General features: G+C 39.3%; 1 protein-coding gene across 3 annotated transcripts in view; it reads left to right on the top strand.

The window, feature by feature from the left end:
- ppp2r3a (protein phosphatase 2, regulatory subunit B'', alpha) overlaps window positions 1-21,446 on the top strand; it is a 342,270-nt gene that overhangs the window by 64,397 nt on the left and 256,427 nt on the right. For 2 of the 3 annotated variants that reach the window (XM_072572891.1, XM_072572893.1), the window contains exon 3: window positions 11,461-11,513. The exons of the other annotated variant lie outside the window; for it this stretch is intronic. The gene's annotated coding sequence lies outside the window, so the exon portion shown is untranslated. The remainder of the gene's footprint in view (window positions 1-11,460; window positions 11,514-21,446) is intronic. 3 annotated transcript variants of the gene reach the window in all.

Genomic DNA, 21,446 nt, shown 5'->3' with positions numbered 1-21,446 from the left:
AGATCCTGTGCTGATCCTGGTTGCTACAATGGCTTCATCCAGCAACCCTAATAGAGGACAGAGAGCCATAGAGATGTACAGCACAGAAACAGACCCTTCATCCAACTTGTCCAGATATCCCAACTCAATCTAGCCCCACTTGCCAGCACCTGGCCCATATCACTCCAAACCCTTTCTATTCATATACACATCCAAATGCCTTTTAAATGTTGCAATTATACTAGCCTCCACCACTTCCTCTGGCAGCTCATTCCATACACATACCACCCTCTGAGTGAAAACATTGCCCCTTAGGTCTCTTTTTTATATCTTTCCCCTCTCATCCTAAACCCATGCCCACTAATTCTGGACTCCCCCACCCCAGGGAAAAGACTTTGTCTATTTATCCTATCCATGCCCATCATGATTTTATAAACCTCAACAAGGTCACCCCTCAACCTCCGACGCTCCAGGGAAAACAGCCCTAGCCAACTCAGTCGGTGAACAGCAGAGAATTGAATGAGCTAAGTTGCCAGGACTTGGGGAGAGTATTCATTCGTGAAGCTTGCTCATATTGACACTTTACCAAAATATTGGAAAATTTAACCCAACGAATGAAGAAAGTATTTGGAAGAAAGACATTTATTTTCAGCCAAGCAAAAATTAGAGGAAAGCTTTTTAAAGAATTCTGATTTGAGCACCACTGACACAATGTGACAGGATAGAAAGATTATGGCAGAGTGGGAAAGATGGTTGGCGAGGAATAAAAGAGGGAAAGAAACAAGATTGTTGATTGGGTGACATTTCTTTTATTTCCCACAAGGATTTGTGAGAGAGGAAATCAAATATCTTCCTTGGATTTTGAGTTGAAGTGTCTCAATTATTTTAAAAAGGAGTCCTGACACCCAACTGTGAAATGATGGCCTCTGAGTAATTCGTCTGCTTAATCTTTCTGCTGGAGAGAGTTGAAGGGTGTGTGATGGTAGAAAGTGGAAAGTATCAATTTATGATAAATTCAAGTTCCACTCTATTAGTGTACACAAAACAAATCCTGCATTCCAGATCCCACTACCTCATAGAACATTTTGCCCCATGAGAGCTGTGGCTTGAGAATTTGTCTATTCAGTCCCATGGAAACCTGTGGCAGAAACTTATGACTTTGCACATTCAGGCAGTCCCTAGGTCGCAAATGGGGTCTGTTCTGGAGTCCGTTTGCAAGTTGAATTGTACACAAGTCGAACCACAGTGATGGAAAATAGCTGTTTGTAAGTCCGGGAGTTACTCATATGAACATTAAAACCAAGTATGGGATTGCATTCGTAAGTGTGAGTATTCATAAGTCGCATGTTTGTAAATTGAATACTCCCTGTGTGTTATTCAGAAATCAAGGCACAGCTGACAATGAAAACATACAGGTCCCAAACTTGAGACTTTCTTAACAGTAAGAAATATGATTAATAATGAGAGCAGAACTGCATTTTTTTAAACTGTTTTGTATATGTGAATCGATGTGGTGCACTTAATGTTATAAACAGCATCCCACATGGTCAGAGCTTAGAACTTGCTTTGTCCAATATAAAGTATCTCTCGTGAGCTCATTGCTCTTGAGGTATGATATCATCCACACATGCTAGACACATTCATATCTCACCATCAGCATGTTGTTCTACTTCAGTCTCCAATGAAAACCTACAAAAAGGAGAACAGAAAGCTAGTAGTAATTTATTGACCCCAGATGCTTAATGCTCCACATGATGTGGTGTGTAAAAGTACACCAGCCTTTAAATTTTCCATCAATTCATAATTCCTCTCAATATTGTTGTAAATCAAATCCACACGCTCATAATTTCTAGTATCAATAAATTCTTGAATATCAAAGTGTTGATAGCAAATGTTAATTTACTAAACATTTTAAAATATATTGCTCTTCAACAAGTATGCCAAGCACATAGTAAAATGCTGACTGTTGTTCAAATATGCAATCGTAAGAATCTAGAGGCAAGCATTTGAGGAAATGGAATCAAGTGCACCAAAAATGTTATCCTGCAGGGACAAACAGATTGTGGAGGAGCAATTTTTGTTTGGAAGAAAGAAGTTGCTTCTATGCAAAGCAATTTATCATTGTCAGAATATCACAGATGAGCAGAGAATTGTTTCTGATTTACTGCCTTGTTATCAATAAATAATGTTCCAAATTGTGCCGTGGGATCTTTTGCTGTTGCACGCATTTGCTTTTGCATTACACTTGATACATAGTGGGGTTCACCTAACCTAACCAGTGCAGTGGAGTTTGTGTCCGTATCAAACTGGGAAAGGTGGTAGTCAGCCATTTCTACATAAAATGTCCATTTTCTCACTTAGCAGCTCTGGCAATGGAAGACTCTTCTCTTTCACCTTAAGTCCTCTGAGTGAAGGCAGTCCTAACTCACTGTTGTAATATCTAGGACAGAGATCCATTTCCCAAGTTGACTCTGTGGTGATTGTAACAAGGTTAGCCAGGTGGAGCTCGTGGGATATGAGTTCCCTGATGGAGGCTGTTAACTTGGTCCAAGCTGGGAGCCCTAGCTGACAGATATAAATGAGTGTCCAAGGTTCTGCTCACTGAGGGAGCTAGATCTGTTCAAGGACTCTCCACATGTAAATATTGGGAGACTTGGTGATGGGATACTGACCTCTGTGGAGTTATTTCACACTCCAGTCAGAATGATGATCAAACATTTTACTGATGGTAGTAATCTGCTCCACACTGGTCATCCATGTACTGAGACAATCACCCTGCCCAAGAGTCCCAGTTACAGTCTGGATCTGGGGATAATCATGACAGAGACTCCATTTTTTTTCCATCATGTGGTTGACCAAGAATCCCTCCCACTATTACCAGTTGCCGATGGCAGGTGTTAAAAAGGATTTCTAAGTTGCTACTCGCCCTATGTGGCTGCAGTATAAATTCACCTTTCTTGGTCATTAAGTCCTGGATTGAAAGTTGAATCTGGAGCTTTTTGGTCAGAGGCAGGGATGTTGTGCACGATGCCACAAATCTTCTGTTTCTCTCTATCTTGCACTGAACTGTCAGTCCCAAGAATAGGCAAAATCCTTGGAGTTGGACTTGAGACCACAAACTCTAGATTCAGTTGGAAATAGTACCACTCAGTAACACCAACAGCATGATTATAAATAAAAACAGAACTAGTTGGAAAAACTCAGCAGCATCTGTGGAGAGAAAGCAAAGTTAACATTTTGGGTGCAGTGATTCTTATTCTGAAAGTAGGAAAAGTATGTTGGTATGTCTGTGAAGTTGGCAGAACTACATTAATAGATATTAGCAAGTGAGCAGCCCTCATGTCCAACCTTTTCTTCATTGAAGTCAATGGAAAAGAAATTTAAGCAGTATGTAAAATAAGCTGCCAATTCATTGTCATCCACTTAATATAACTATCAAAAATCAATTTCAGTCTCATGTACAGTCTCATTTAAGAAATCATTGGCATTAAAATAAATTATGACCAGACAAAATATCATGCAGAGACCACAAACAGAAATGTCAGGAAATCCCCAATTTCCAACTGAAATGAGACATCGCAGAAACCAATGAGGTTACAAAACAATTTATGAAAGAGAGGTAAGAATACAGTCAGTTCTTCTATACCACAATGATAGCATTCTTGTGTGACCCCACATTAGAGAAAAAGCGCACTTTAGAAACAGCACTTAAAATGTTGGCGACGTAGTCAGGATACAGCCAACACCGGTTTAAAAGTTTGTGCTGTAGAAACGGCGTCCCCAATTCACCAAAACACGCATTATAACAGATCAACCTGTATATCTGGCTATGTCACTAACCTGTCACCTGGGAAGCGAAGCAATAGCAAGAGACTGGGTGTTCTTTTGATATAAATGAATACTGAAGGAGCGAATATATCATTAGCATTAGGAGCATTTTTTTTTTAAAAGTAGAATTACATGACCTGAAATACTGAAGGATGTTTACTGAAGGCTTGTGAACCGAGAACTTGTGTTTTTTCAGCCAGTTATCACAGAGCCCAATAACTTGATCTGCTCTTTTAAATTCACATATCATTGGGGAATACTACAATGATCTGCTTTCTCTGAATGAAATATGCAATAGAATCTGATCACTATGTTGGAATTAATCAGCAGGCTTTTCTCAGACAAAGGTACTAAACATAGAAGCACAGAAGATAGGAGCAGGAGGAGGCCATTTGGCCCTTCAAACCTGCTCCACCATTCATCACAATCGTGGCTGATCGCCCAACTCAATATCCTAATCCTGCTTTCTCCCCATAACTCTTGATCCCATTCACCCCAAGTGCTATATCTAGCCGCCTCTTGAATACATTCAATGTTTGGTATCAACCACTTCCTGTGTTAACGAATTCCACAGGCTCACCACTCTTTGGGTGAAGAAATACCTCCTCATCTCCATCCTAAATGGACTATCCTGAATCCTCAGACTGTGACCCCTGATTCAGGACACATCCACCATCAGGAACATCATTTGTGCATCTACCTTGTCTAGTCGTGTTAGAACATTCATCAGTCCTGCCATCCGCGGATTCTGCAACTTCAGGGAGAATAGGAGTTTAAAGGTATCGCCCCTCTAAACAATCACAGGGATTCAGTATTATGTGCGTGCTTTCTAATTTATCCGCTAGATCCAGGATTCAAGCTACGTGATGTTACACTTTCTTAATAGGACGTAGTAATCTTGTACCATCAGTAAAACTTGGGCCTGGGCTAGGGAAACTTGATACTCTCTGTAACTATGTATTGGGCATCATCTTTACTAGTGTTTACTGGAGCCTTCCAGTACGCATGTTGGCAGAGCGTTGCAAATACCTTATATATGCTGATCTATTCTGGGTTGCCACCAAATTATAATGGAATTTTCCATTCTACAGCAATGTTGTGCGTACGACAAACGCTGCTTTGTGAATACCATCCATGTGTGAAAATTCTACAAATGACAAATTATGAAAATCCAGATTTCTCAGACTCAGAAGCATAAATGAATAGAAGCTTTCACGAGCCAGCCTTTTTACGAGCAACTATTTTTATTCATGTCAGCCAGTTGCTTACAGTTGGATTCTGCCATATTAGCAGTTCGACATAGACTTACTTCTCAGTCAATACCCAGCCATGTGTGGGTCTGTCATATAAATATGGATTGCTGTGTTTATTTATCTTCCAGGAGATAAATTGAAGTTGAATGCCAAAATGCATCAGCAGAGCAGAGCCTTTGAGTAGGCCATCAGCTTCAGACCAAGAATTAGTCATCAATTAAAAGTCTGGTTTACAGGCTAGCCCATAGCACCTTAAACAGACTTTACATGCTATAGTGCATTTGCTTCATTTTTAGATATTCCCAATGACGTACAGTCCTCCTATTTCACCGATACTGAAATGGTACTACTTCTAATTGTGCGTCCAAAAGATGTCCCAAAATCAATGGAATTTTGATTTTTTTTAAATTCTCTTTGGTATTCCATAATAATTACCTGTTAAAATTTAACTGACTTTCACCTTGATATTAACCTCTTGTTGCCTGTTGAGAATTGAAGAAACACATGACTAGCAAAAACATAATGGATTATAATTGGAAAAGGTATTGAATTTCCAACAAATATGAAAAGTCCAAGTTATGTCTGATCATTTCAATCTAATTCTCAAAAGAGAAACAAGAATTCAGACAGAAGAACCAGAGCTTAGTGCATCCTATAAACTCTAGCATTCCAAAGCACTTTACAGCCAATTAAATAGCTTTGAAAAGTAGTCACTGTTTTAATGTCAGTCAGTTTAAGAACACAGCAAGGTTCTACAAACCACAATGTACGAATAGCCAGATAATTTGTTTCACTCATTGCTATGGGGTAAATACTGGTCAGGACGTCAGGAAGAACCCCTGTTCTTCAAAATAGCGCCTTGGAATCATTCGCATTTACCTGAGAAGGGAGATGGGACCTTCATTTTTACATCGCATCTTGAAAGACTTTAACACTGACCTGCCCTGGCAATACTTTTGGGTAGTCTGCAATCTGCAGCACAGTTGTGACATTCAACACACATATTAAAACATGCAGAAATTTGCAGACAACTGCTTTTCACAGTTGGATTTCGAAAAACAACATTTTATAAAGCATTCATTAGTGCTATCTGCAGCAATAGTACTGTAATTTAGTGGTTATGCAGCCATCTAACCTATGATTCTGACTATCAGGTAGAGGCCCATAGTTTTTTAGATAATAGCCAGTTGCTGCTGCTTCCCTCCCCTTACCGTGGCGCGAACTGATTTATTTTTAGATTTTCAATCTTCATAAATCAACACATTTCCCAGGCTCTGACAATAATGAAGTGTACATGCAACGTAGACGGTGTAAGTGCCTTAGGAAATAGTCGCCATGTTTGCTGGCTTGATGTAAAATGCAGACCAGAGTCTCAACAGAACAACTCAAAACACTGAGTCTAAGAGTTTGCCTGTGAAGGCCTGTGATCCACTCCATTTAAATGCAGTCTATAAGAATAAACGATGTAGGAGCAGAATTAGACCATTGAGCTCATAGAGTGCACTGCCATTCAATCTTAGCTGATATGTTTCTCAACCCCATTCTCATGCCTTTTCCCTATAATATTTGATCTTCTTCCTAATCAAGAAGCTATTTATCTCTGTCTTAAACACACTCAATGACTTGGCAATAAGTTCTGCGGGTTCACCACCCTCTGGCTGAAGAAGTTCCTCCTCATCTCCATTCTAAAAAGTCACCCTTTCACTCTGAAACTGTGCCCTCAAATCCTAGTCTCTCCTCCTAGTGGTAACATCTTTTCCATGTCCATCTTATCCAAGCCTCTCAGGATTCTCTAAGTTTCAATTTGACCTCCCCCTCGTGCTTCTAAATTCCATCTATAGAGCCAGAGTTTCCATCAAGCCCTTCCTCCCTGGGAACATTTTTGTGAACCTTTTTATGGATCCCCTCCGAGGCCAGCACATCCATCCTTAGACACAGCCCAAAACCGCTCACAAAATTCCAAATGCGGTCTGACCAGAGCTTTATCCTGCCTCAGCAGTATGTCTTCGCTCTTGTATTCTAGACCCTAACACAGCGGGTTGTTATCTTATTCAGCAGTCTCCTCTGCACCACCTTGTCAAAGGCCTTCTGGAACTTCAAACAGATCGTGTCTATTGGCTCTCAGTTGTGGCTCAGTGATTAGCACTGCTGCCTCACAGTGCCAAGGACCTGGGTTTGATTTCAACCTCTGGCTACTGTCTGTGTGGAGTTTGCACATTCTCCCCACACCTGCATGGGCTTCCTCTGGGTGCTCTGGTTTCCTCCCACAGTCCAAAGATGTGCAGGTTAGGTGGATTGGCCATGCTGTATTGCCCATAGTGTTCAGGGATTTGCAGGCTTGGTGGCTTAACCCCAGGAAATGCAGGGTTACAGGGATAGGATAGAAGGGTGGATCTCGGTAGGATGCTCTTCAGAGGATCAATGTGGTTTTGATGGGCCAAATGGCCTGTTTCAACACTGCAGGGATTCTATGTATTTGCTCATTACCTCCTCAAGCTGTATTTTTAAAAATGAAAGACATGAAATAAATATTAATGTTTCACAGCTTTGTGGTTCTAAACTTAAAATTGAATTCTGAATGTTGGAGATTTATTTTGTAGCTTTAAACAATAGATATTAAATCTAAAGGTGACTCACCTTGAGAGGAAGATGAAGGGTCTCTTCCAAAATGTGTTTTGTATCTCTTGCAAGCAGTTGTTGGGTAGTTCCATCACAGGCATGGAGTCAACATGATCCTGTTTAACAATAACAGGGAGGAAGTGAGAGAGCAGTTGAAATATTGACCAGGATTTTGAAGTCAGTGGTGAAGTCACTGTGTATTCCACTGACCTCAAAAGCAGCTGGTCACTGAATTAGAAAGCTCTGTGACACAGATTTCTGCTTTACCAACATTAATTTCATCTCAGCATCAGCTGTGGGGAGCTCTGGCAACCAAGAATACTGATGTCATTCCTGGGGCTAAGCAGCCAATCACATTGAAGAATTCTCCCAGGCAGCAGACTAGGAAGTGACAAACACGTTTTATTATTCACTTTTTAAAAATAATTTTATAGACAAATGAAATAAAGATTGGAATGTACACATGGGATTAAGACACAAGCAGAAACATTGTAACTGTTTTTAAAAAGCACTTTTTAAAAATTACTTTAAATGCTAAGGATTTTTATCATGGAATGGAAAAGTTTGACATTTCATAAAAATTGAGTTATTTTCTCGGGTGAGAGAGGTTGTCAGCAATAATTATGGTTAAATAGTTCATTAAAAAGTCAGTTATTTCTCATTCAATAAGACACACATTTTTCAAGGACTTTTTATAGCAGGAATAATGGCATAAAATGTATACGTTCATGTGAACTCTATCATTTCCAATTGTTTTCCATCTACAAAGACTTCAAAAGTATCCTGTGTAGAGTGGTGGTGAATCACTGACAGCAAGTTCCAGAATTCCACTTCATTTAACTGCATGTGAAGATACCAACTGTGGCTGTCTGTTTCAGAGCAGTAATGTCAGCAAATGTTAACAATTTCCCCCTAATTATACACACAAAGTTTAGGCCAATTTTACAAGGGAGGTAAGGTGGCTCAGTGGTTTGCATTGCTGCCTCATGGCACCAGGGACTAGGGTTCAATCCCAGCCTTGGGCGACTGTCTGTGTGGAGTTTGCACATTCTACCTGTGTCTATGTGGGTTTCTTCTGCGTCCTCTGGTTTCCTCCCACAGTACAAAAATGTGCAGATAAATGGATTAGCCATGGGAAATGCAAGGATAGGGTAGGCGTGGTTCAGATACTCTTTGGACGGGCTGAATGGCTGCCTTTTACACTGTAGGGATTCTATAATTCTATGAAAGATACTATGTTAGCTGTAATCCCTATTTATGTGTCAGAAAAATGTTACTCCGAATTGTTTTCGTTTAATGTGAAATTTTTTAAACTACAAATCAGTTTTTTCTTAGCAACATTCACTGTAAATAATTGGTGTGCATTGCTAAGCTGCAGTTCAGAACTTACCACGTAGCAGACAAATAAACTATACGCAATAAGTGGTGGGGTGTAGAATTCTCTGCCTGAAGGGGCAGGAGAGACACAAAGCCTTGTTACATTTAAAAAGTACTTGGCGATGCAGTTGAACCGCAGGGCTGGATGAAAAGCTGGAAAGTGGCATTCAGTAGAATGGCTGTTTTTTTTCTCTGGCAGAGATACAATGGACCAAATGGCCTACCTTTTTTGCTATAAATTGTTTATTCACGCGTGGGACATGGGCATCGCTGGCTGTGCCATCACTTATGGCACTGGTGCCTCACAGCTCCAGAGACCTTGGTTGAATTCCTGCCTTGGGCAATAACCTGAGTGGAGTTTGCACATTCTGTCCATATCTGCGTGGGTTTCCTCTGGGTGCTCCAGTTTCCTCCCACAGTCCAAAAATGTGCAGGTCAGGTGAGTTGGCCATGCTAAATTGCCTATAGTGTAAGGTGCACTAGTCAGGATAGGGAAATAGGTCTGGGTGGGTTACTCTTTGGAGGGTCAGTGTGGAAAATGTGTTGTTGGAAAAGCGCATCAGGTCAGGCAGCATCCAAGGAACAGAGAATCGACGTTTCGAGCATGAGCCCTTCTTCAGGAATGGCTCTTCAGGAATATCATTTTCGGAGCTGTGTGCTGACTCTGCTTTCTCTCTTTTTACAGTTTCCACATAATTATTAAAATTTGAGAACTATGGGCATGCATGCAAAATGCATATGACTAAGCAGCAGTGAAAGCTAATCTTTGGTTAAACCTACCATCAGCTGACAATGCTGCAAATACTTTTGGACTATAATACAGTCTGCTGGACAAAAACAGTAGCTCTGTAACACAACTTTACTGGGTGTATGAGACCCATCCACTGTCCAGCAACTAATTTCGGACTATGATATTGAGAACGTGGGTTCACAAGTTTCACCCATGAGCCGATGCAGAGTGAGTTTTACAACTGCTTTGATTGTCAACAGCCAAAACTTCATCCGTTCCACACTGAGCATCTCCTGCAATGATCTCCACTTCAAACTCTGCATATTTTCTGGCAACAGTACAGAATTTGTCATTGTAAAGTTTGTTCTCAACACTCACCTTCCTCCTATCATTTTTTTTCAGTCTTGTCCTCCCTGACCTTCCCAATGATACTTAGTTCCTTCCCTCTATAATCTGTTATGTGAATCCTGTGTGCCACCAACTTGATCCTGAGAATGCAATTTTTATTAAAAACCCTTTCACACTGATAAAAATTGTTATCATGCAAATGCATTGCAGGTACAAACCTGCCACAGGCCAGTGTAATGTTCAGCGCTTTGCAAGTTTACTGTTGATTTTATCTCTGCATCTCATCCCATCATCAGGAAATTCAAAGTTTGCATCCTGCCTCTTTAAGTCATCCCAGGCACTATGGTTCTTATACTTGTGGCTCAATAAAACTCCCCTTTCAGTTAAGGACCTCAGTTCCATTTCAGTTTCTTCAGTTCTGTAACACCCATCCATATGGAAATGTCATGTATTGGAGGAAATAATAAAAATCATTGCACCTTCTTTATGCTTGAATTTTATTATAAATAAAGGGATTGTGTACTTGAAATAAAATATTTGTCATTATAAGGTATTTTACAATAGGTGACAACATTTAGGAAATGTGTTATTATGAATGAGTTCTTTTTCAATTTGGTAAAGTCTACAAAACACACATGGACTTTATTTAAAAGCATTTCATTTGATCCTAGCACCACATGGAATCTGTCTAGTCAATGGGTAATCTCTTTGTGATTCATTCGTAGAGTTATGTAATAATACACCTGAAACCATATTGTGGATTCTATTATAGAATTTTGGCAACATAACCAGGATATATAATCTTTTAGTAAACACTATTCATTCACAATACCTATCTTGTTAATGTTTAGTGAACCAAGGAATTTAATCTTAACATTTATTAACGAGGCATTATAGTTTTATGATGGAGAACAAAGGGATCAAAGTCATCATTAGCCCATGTTTGGTCAAGGACCTAAATTTGTCTCTGGACAAGTTTAGGTCACCTGCCAGTCTGCACTTCGATGGCGCAACAAAGGAATCTGCTTCTGAATAATGTTTGCTACAGTGGTGTAAGATGTATCAAATACATGTATTTTAATTTCAACAGTCCAATGTATACAGAGAATGCATCTCTAAATTGAAGCAATGGCCAAAGGGCACATCCAAATCTAAAACTGCATCAGTAATACAAAAGGAGCACACTTCTCCTTTGAGCGGCCAGTTAACACTCCATTAGGTATATGCTGATTTTTTTTTTCTCTTTTTATTTTGCTTTCAGCTACAGTTAGCAGATCAAACAGAAGTAAGCTTTCTCATGTGTCTTATTTTGTGATTTCTCTTCAGATAATCAAGTGTGTCAAGTTTGAATCAGACTGCAATATGCCATCTTGTATACGGTATGGATATTAAAGGCTCAATTTATCCCCAGTTATTGAACAATTTATCTGCTTTTAATGTTTAAGTAATGTGTGCTTCCATTCTGAGAGCTTTCCTTGCCTATTTCTGCTGGCTGACAGAATTTGTTTTCTAATCAGTCAGGTTTAAATAATATAAATGTTGGCATATATCTAGGTATAAAATCATAATCACGGTAAACCTGGACATTTATTTCAACTTCACTTACAAGATTAAGGCAAGAGAGGGCAGTTGTAAACAAGAAAAATACAAGTTTGGGACCAATGACTGGAAATTGTTCTTTGTACGAACAATGATTAGCACTCTGATTGGGTTACTGAGCAGTGCAATGGAGGTGAAAACACTGGAATTGTCAGGGAGAGCAGTAGGATCTCTCTGAACAAATGAACTAAGAGAGTCCAATTACATCCCTCAATCATATTAATCTTGTGATCTGGAAGATTATTTAATCAAACTTTATGAAACTGATTCTGTGAAACCACAACTGATTATATCATGAAGTTAATGTGGGACTGTCTGGTAAGCTGACTATGTATGACAGTGATCGTTTAAATCTGATAGCTACAGGTCATGTGAAGAGAATTAAAGATCAGCGATTATGCTTTATTAAAGTTGAATTTTATAACCTATTTAATCATAAAACTTCTCATTTTTGATCTTCAATATTATTTTCTTTTTCTAACCTGATTAGATTCTCCACCTTCACACAACAGACCATCGGGACAATGTTGTTTCCAGACTACTTTCATTTCTAGTTATATTTAATTGGTGGAGGAAAGTTAAGTCACGCCTTTTATAAATCATTAGGTAGGGCTCCTCTGATATGAGACTAATTCTCTAGGCACTTTAAGAAGGATGCCAAGGTCTTGGAGAGGGTATGGAATAGATTCACCAAAATGATATCAATGATATGAGACATTGGATAAATGGTGAGAGGAAAGCTTGGAATGTTATCCTTATATGGAGCAGAAATTAAGGGATAATTTAAGAGAAAAATGTTCAAAATCATAAGCTTTGGTCAGAAAAATAAGAAAAAACCTGTTTCCATCAACAGGTTAGTCAATAATTGAAGGACACCAATTTAAGATAGTTGGCATGAAAACCAGAGAGTAGTGAAAGTCAAATCTCAATGAAAACAGACACTTGTCAGTATAAATTCACAGTGAACTTTCTCATGACGATCATTCACTGTACTCTTGATCTTTTTGTTCCTCTAAGTTGCTTTGTCCTCAATCACCTATTCCCCTACGCAGATTCCACCACAAGCAATTCCACCATATGAGAGTAAGCTTCATTCCCCTTCAAAACTATCAGTAGCAAAATCAATATGTATTACTCATAGGTAGATTTCTGTGTCTGATGGCAGCATAAATAAGGTCGAAGATTAAGAATTTTTTGAATGCTGTTTTCAAATTCAAGAGAACTCAGTAAGAAATTATCAAATGGAATAATACTTGGGTTCATTTCAAACAGCAGATAGCCATGTGCTTAAGAGAATGACAGGTGAACTAGAAAATGCAGAGCTGCGCATCCAGCTAAGTAATTATAGATTGTGGAAAATGTGGCTGAATGGAGGAAAAGAGGGATTAAATGTTGACAAAGACTTTTATGTCAAGTGGTCTGTATGGATGTTGTAACTTGTATGCATTTCTATGGGGAGGGAAAATCTGATAAGGGCAGTTGCTGGCCTGGGAATGGGTTCCAGTCTGTTTGCAAGTCAATTTCTTTGTAAGTTGGGACACAATGCAGAACAATGTAAAGCAGCTGTTCATAAGTTCAGGAACTGTTCATGTATTGGATCTTTAAAATGACAGCCCTTTATGGGACCACGCTTGTAAGTACAAATGTTCGTTAAATCAGACAGTCGTAAATCAGGGAGCTCATGTAGTTTTTGAAATGGTTCAGTGATATGGATTATGTGATACAGCTCTGGACATAATGAAGTATGTGAGATGGAGAGTTGATTTTCTTAATTGTGCAAGCCCCCTGCTACTAATGCAGAATTTCACTCCCAAAGGGATAGTTCTGTTATCGAGAGTTATTTCTCATTACAAATTTATTTATCATCTGACCTGAAAGTGATAAACATCAACTTCATTGTGATTAGGACGTACACAAACATCCTTAGTGGATCAGTGGTCAACATCCAAATGCATAATTGATATGAGATTTTAAGAAGATATGCCTGTCCTTTTGAATATCAGAGAACATATTTTATTGGGCACTTCAAGTATGCAGCAATTTTTTATTGGTAGTTTATTTACAGTCCTGGATAATTTTGAAAATACACGTCACAGTTTCTCTCAAAGCTTTAAATGTGTGTTAATATCTGTGAAATTTAATGTCTGTGGTACTTAGAGACATTTTCTTACATAATTTGACAAAATTGTCATGATGGTTGTCAAATATCCTGAAGTCATAAAAGTATACAACATAAGGCCCATACCACAATGCAAATAGCTCTCTTTGTCTCCTATTTTTGTCACTACTATTTTAAACAGAGTGAGCGATGCAGCCACTCACTCCTACATTTTGATTTAATCTGACTGATTAAACCATGGGCATGGTTTTTCCCTCCCAGGATGAATCATAAAGGGCTTTGCCCTTCTCATCAGCACAGTGAGATCTATTGGGGAGCTTCTTGATTTGACTTGCCACCAGTTAAGGGCCCTAAGACGTGAGCGAATCATCACTGAAGGGCTTCAACTCTCACTGCCTAATTACCAGCCTTCCCAGCTAAGATTCAATGTGGTTGATCTCCCAGCTGGGTCTCAGCATGACCTGTCTGCTGATTTGGGAGAGGCCTTCAATTTCCTGAAAATGGTGCCACTCAAAGCCAGGGATTGTGGGGTGTTGAGGTTTATTCATAGAGACCTATAGCACAGAGACAGGCCCTTTGGCCTAAAGTGGTCCATGCTGACCAAAATATGCTAACACCATTTCCCTGCACTTGGCCCAAATCCTTTCCTATTCATGTATTTGTCGAAATGCCTTTTAAATGTTTTTTAATGGACCCACCTCAACAACCTCTGCTGGCAGCTCAGTTCATATGTGTACCACCCTCTGCAGTGGGCGGCATGGTGGCACAGTGGTTAGCACTGCTGCCTCACAGCGCCAGAGACCCGGGTTCAATTCCCGCCTCTGTGTGGAGTTTGCACATTCTCCCCGTGTCTGCGTGGGTTTCCTCCGGGTGCCCCGGTTTCCTCCCACAGTCCAAAGATGTGCAGGTTAGGTGAATTGGCTATGCTAAATTACCCATAGTGTTAGGTAAGGGGTAGATGTAGGGGTAGGGGTATGGGTGGGTTGTGCTTCGGCAGGGCGGTGTGGACTTGTTGAGCCGAAAGGCCTGTTTCCACACTGTAAGTAATCTAATCTAATCTAATCTAATCTAATCTAAAAAAGTTGCTCTTCAGATTCCCTTTTATTCTTTTCCTTCAAACGTTAAACTGATGCTCTCTAGTCCGTGATTCCCTAACCCTGGGAAAAAGACTGAGTACATTCACCCTATCCATGCCTCTCATGATCTTATATACTTCTATAAGTTCCTCCCTCAGTCTCCTACACTCTAAAGAAAAATGTCCTAACTTGTCCAACCTCTTCCCTATAACTCAGACAGTTGAGTTCTGGCAACATCCTTGTAAATTTCTTCGGCACTCTTTACAGTTTAATAAAATCCTTCCTATAACAAAGTAACCAAAACTCCAAGTATTGCCTCACCAACATTCTGTACATCTGTAGTATAACAGCCCAACTTCAATACTCAATGCCCTAACTGATGAAGGCCAGTCTGCCAAAAGCCGCCTTCGCTGCCCTGTCTAACTGTAACTCCACTTTCAGTAAACCATGCACCTGAACTCCAAGATCCCTCTTCCACTACACTCCTTAAGGCCCTTCCATTCACCATGAAAGTCCTACCTTGATTTGACTTTCCAAAATGCAAGACCTCATACTTATAAGTCACCTAATAAGTCATTCACAGACTAGTTGGACTGAAGGGTCTGCTTCTGTGCTGTATGACTCTGTGGCTGAGGCTCATACCTGGAGCCAGAAATACACAAGCAGCTTGAAATCACAATTAACAATCAGCTGCAATTATCAGATTCGCTTTAAACACTTTATTGAAATATTTTTTCATACTCAAGATGACAGTATTTTAACATTACTTTTTTGGAGTAACTGAGCAATATCAATTTTACTCCAAATTGTTATCAATGTTTGCAAAATTCCTATGTTGTTTCAATAAGTTTCAAATTCCTGGCTTTCCTGGTACTTTGAACAATGGCCATAGAATGAAAGTGAGCAGCTGTTATTCCCAGATCTGTCTCAACACTACCAGATATGCAATAGCTGCTTGCGTGTCTTATTCTTCCAGTTCTCCATTTATCGATCTTGTATGTGTCACATCAATGCTCAGTCCATCTAGCAACTCAAAGCTTTGAGTGTTTAATGTTTGTTCTTAAACATATATGTTACTGTTATAATTCATCTTACTTTGACAACTCATAAGCTTTTCACTCAATTAAACAGTGCATCTTTAATGCAACAAGATCCAATTTTTGTACAAATTGATTTTGGTCTTAAATTTAGAAAGCTGAATATATGTATGACAAGGTATGTATTCAACAAAGTCCCACATGTAAGGTATACTAATTACCATGTAGAATTTAACAATAGAAGTCCTTCACTAAAAACAGGTTAATGCAATGCATGGCCTGTAGCAGACTTCAGTGAATAGTTGATATTCCATTCAGACAGTGCAAGCATAATTTCAAGCCATGCTCATGTTTTAGAGCTGAATAGTGGTTAATGAGAAATACAATGCCTGGTATTCGATATATAACTTAGGAACAGGAATATACCATTTAGCTGTTTGAACCTATACCATCATTGAATGAAATCGTCGCTGTTCTGAGACCTAGCTCCACATGAACCTCTTTGTCCCTTTAATAATGTTGGATAATGAAAATTTTAATGATCTTGCATTTAAAATTTGCAATTAATCTTGGATTTAAAACTTGCGATTGATATAGTACCAAGCATGGTTTACAAAAGAGACTTTTGAACCTCTAACCTTGGTTTGTTGAAGTTTGTCCTAACTTCACGACTGAAAGGTCTGTCCATGGTATATTTGCAAACATATTCTGTATGTGGGTACAGACTGGGAATGTATGTGTTAAACATTATTTAAAATAAATAGAAAATGAACTCCTACAGCACAAGAGGCCTTTTGGTCCAGCATACCTGTTCTGGCTCTTTGAAAGAGCTGTTTCATCCATCATTAAGAAGAGACTTGAAGTCAAAACTTTTGATCTTGTACTTGTCAAGTTAGCTACCTTGTTAGATCCAACTCCACTGTTGTTTGCTAAAGTCCTGCAAAATTTTCATTTCCAGCTTTTTATTCAGTTTCAGCTTTTAATGAAATTGTTGAATTTGCTTCCACCACCCATTTCAAGAAATGAACTCCAGATCAATAAAAGAAAATTGTAGAAGCTTGCATTTTCAACTGATAAAACCACATCATTTACAGGTTTGGAATAAGTAGGGTAGAACATTTCTCAGTGCTGAGGAAGTGTTATTCCAATAATACAAATACTGAGACGTAATGAAGCATTAACAGCGCTCAATATAATTACAGTCATTATAGCCATTATTACAGCACAGAAGAAGACAATTTGGCCTATTGAGTCTATGCTGGCTCTCTGCAGAGCAATTGAGTCAGACCTTTGTGTTTTATCTTTGAAAACACTGTCAGTATGTCAAGAACCGTTTCTGCCATCAGATATTGCAAGTGATACACAATCTAATGTTGACAGATCATTATAAATATACAATCGTAACCATTTGCCTTCTTTAAATATATTAGATTAGTTTGTTTCTATTGGATTTCTAGCAGTTGTCAGCAAATAAAAACAGATCTGCAGCTTTTGATGATGCAAAATTTATTGCCATAGTGATGTAAAGCAACAAAGAGACTCTATATTCGAAGTCAGGTTTGATTTTCAATTCAAATGACTGAGATACTAATATTGGTATATACCACAGACAACACTAAAATTATTCATGATCAATCCGCATTTGATATTTAGTAAGTGATTAGCAAGTTAGTGTCTAATATTGAATTTGTTACTCAATTAGTGGCTAACAATGAGCATCAGATTAACATTTAATTGTGCATTCATCTGTGCCACATTAGCACATGAATCATTGGATTATTGATTAGTATGTACATACCTGACAGATTTCTGGTTTGTCCAGATTTACTACAGGGCTACAATTAAAATTGAAAATGGTAATATTTTAAAAGTTTCAACTGTTGTGCATTTGTTGTGATTCCAGTTTCTGATTTTGGTCAGTGCTTATTATTTATAATGACATTATACAATGGGATAGTCCCCACTAAGGTTAGTTCTGTTTTGCAAACATTACTGATCGTCAGTTTTTCTTCTGGCATGGAGACTGTACCAGTTGGATTTTACCCAGATGGGAAGGTCCACTACTTGAGGCAGAATATGAACTAGTGTATTTCTGCACCTCCGACAGTGACCAGAAGTTGGCTCCTGTGGTGTTATTGGGGTGTTATTGTGAAGGGGGTGCAATTTTCTTTTACTCTTTCAAGTCACATGAGAGTGACAGGAAAGCCCACATTTGCTGCCCATCTCTACTTGCCCTGAAGGCAATAGTGGGGAGCTGCCCAGGAATTATCCCTGGTCTGCAGTAAGAGGAACAGGATAGATGTTTTGAGGCAGTCATAGTTGGGAGTGACCCAGAAGCCAGGACAGGATAGTGGCTTTCCTTAAGACCATAAGATATAGGAGTGGAGGCAGGCCATTCAGCCAATTGAATCTGTGCCACCGTTCAATGAAATCATGGCTTTCAGAGCCATGTTTCCTGATGCCAAGTCATTCGATTGGAATTAAAGTACCCATGCAAATGGCCACCCACCTTTGCAAGCCTCGGACAAATCCTGAGCAGCATTCAGGAGGCATGGGAAAGCAGTGCAAACCTCAGTGCTGTCATTAAACTCCAGTGGGCTCCATGATAATTGGTATCAAGTGGACCTCAAATGATCCTGACTGAGATCCCTCCATTAACTTTTCCCACCATTGCACTGTTGTGCGGCCTTTACTGAAAGGTACTGGGCTTGCCTCTGTTTCCTACCACGATGAGCTGCGTTAAATTTCTCCCAGGGTGTACTGAAGGTGGGTGTAAATCCAGTATTATGTCTGTCAGAGCTCCCACCCCCACAGTCACAGACACTGTATAAAACTCTGGTAAATCATTCTGAGGGTAGGCCACTGTTTTCCAATGGGTAAAGTAAAGAAATCATGGCATAGTTTTCTTTTGGCTTATTCAAGTCTTTATATCCCCATCTTCGAAAAAAATGTTGCCATTCTAAGTTCCCTCAGCCTCTTAAGAACATGTCTACTTTATGGTGTAAGTAAACTTAACCGTTTGTTAACAGATGTTAGGGGTAGATTTTTTACTCAGCGGGTTGTGAGTTCATGGAATGCCCTGCCAGTAGCAGTGGTGGACTCTCCCTCTTTAGGGTCATTTAAGCGGGCATTGGACAAGCATATGGAGGTTATTGGGCTAGTGTAGGTTAGGTAGGCTTCGGTCGGCGCAACATCGAGGGCTGAAGGGCCTGTACTGCGCTGTATTTTTCTATGTTCTATGTTCTAAAAGGCCAAAACTGAAATTTGGTTACAATGTCAGGCTGAGGTGAAAACAACAGACAAAACTTGACGTTGGAAAGCTAACCTGTCCAGAGCCGTCTTTATGTGCATTACTCATTTGCTGATCTCATCTCCTACTTCATGAGTTTAGATAATTAGAATCTGATTTCATTGATTACAGTTTCAATTCCTATGTGTTCTGGCTGTCATCAGCCTTGCCAGCCAAATCCTGCATGTTAGAACATCAAAGTCTCAACCCGTGTCTGCGCCACTATCAGCATGAGGGGAAAGAAATTAGCTTTTTATTTGTGTGCCAAGGTTGCAAGGAGTCTGTTTTACAAGCTGTATCTTGTTTTGTTAATAAAGTGTAACCTTACCACAGGCATTCACATTTGCCAAAAATTGTGGGGTTTGCGTCACTGCCTAGAATTGCTTGCAAATGTCCAATCAAGGTAATCTCTCTCAAGTGCTTCACATTCGTCATGTTTTTAGCAGATAAGACAGTTGCATGATAAGAATTTTAACGTGAATTTTGATTCTTTCTTCTTCAAGACTTGTGTTGTGCCAACCCCATCCAATTATTTTTTCTGAAGTACAAACCACGATTTGAAATGTCCTTACCCTTTTTGTCTGTTACAGACTCATAACACGCCATCCACCTACCAATAATTCAATATGTCTTCATGTACACGCATGTTATACACGGAGGTTCATGATTCATGAATACATACAATATATTCCATTATAAACAAAATGTGGTAACTATTGGATAAAGGATTAAAGACATATTTACAATGAAGTATAGCAGTTTAGTCATCTGTTGAGGAGTCAGTTTAGCAGTAATTGGAATATGGGAAATGACATTATAAGCACGTGCTGTAGGTTTCATGTAGTTATAATCTAGTGTGAGTAAAGCATTAGTAGAAATTGCTATGTAATCAAATGTACAATGCTCATCGACACCTTCAAATATAAAAAGCATAATTTTCTCAGCTAGAATAATTTGTGCAGTAAATTAGAATTAGCATCAAAGTAGTATATATTGTTTCTTTATTGCAGTAATGACAAGCAAGTGTTTGAGGGCCATTCAGGCTGCGAATCCCTCTGATTGTCCTAATTTCCTCTGGACCTGCTTTCCACTTGCCAAGAGTGGAACCTTTCCATGGTGCTGATGTGCACCTCTCTGTCACTTGATAACCCAGTGCAGTGAAGACCAAGCTTCTCATGACTACTGTATTTGTGGCAGTTACCAGAGAAAGCAAGATCAAAATTCATCTCATTCTGTTTTACCACTCTGGTGTTCACAGGTTGTAATGATTGCTATTATTAGTCAACAAATCAATCAATTGCTCATCTACAGCAGATCCAAACATGATGTGAGGAAAACCCCAATAATGGAGAGCTATGGGAGTAATTATGTAGAATCCACCAGAAGGGGAAATGTGTGTGAGTGACTGACTTAAGCTGATGCAAAATCCAATATTCTGATGGCAAGTTCAGATGCAACAATATGGTGTGTTTACAGCACTAAGAATGATGCAGGTTCATATCTGTAATATGTTTGTATGCTGTAAGTATTAACCAGCCTCCAACAACTTTCAACACAGTCCTATCTTCAAGATAAAGTCAGAGTGCTCAGGAATATAATGGCACTTGATTCCTATTTTGTTTACAAGAAGCTTCTTCCAGTTGGCTTTTGTTCTTCCATGCAAGGCCAGCAATTTTCCTTGTTAAACTCGGCAGCACAAGTGAAGAAAGCAAGGGAAATAGCTCATGTGTAGACATGTAGGGCTGGCACTGGTGAAAGGGTTTTGATAGGGAGCCAGAGCATGGAAGAGAGAAGTGGAAATGGCCTAATATCCTAGATTTGGGAGGGAGGGGAATGCCAGTGTGGTCAGTCAGTCAAGGTAAGAATGTGAGGAGCCTAGAGGGCAGTGTCAGGACTGTCCAAATGTGTGTTCATCTCCAGGTATTGGCTAGCAGAGATCTTACACAGCTCTGTGTTCATCCACAACATTACAATTATCCCCACTTTCACAAAAACGCATCATTTCTACAATAATAACGGCTATGTCCTTAACTCCTCTGAAACCGCTAATGCAAGCCACTTATGAGGCATACCAGTATATTTGGAGCACTCTAAATAAATTACTGTCAACAAACAACAATGATGTGCACATGAGTAAGGTGAAAACAATGCAGTATGAAATATTTGAGTGAAATTTGAAAATTTTGTGCTAC

This window comes from Chiloscyllium punctatum, chromosome 6, assembly GCF_047496795.1.
Source record: "Chiloscyllium punctatum isolate Juve2018m chromosome 6, sChiPun1.3, whole genome shotgun sequence".
Lineage (NCBI taxonomy): Eukaryota > Metazoa > Chordata > Chondrichthyes > Orectolobiformes > Hemiscylliidae > Chiloscyllium > Chiloscyllium punctatum.
The sequence above is the reverse complement of the archived record's forward strand: the minus strand, read 5'-3'. Positions and strand labels throughout refer to the sequence as shown.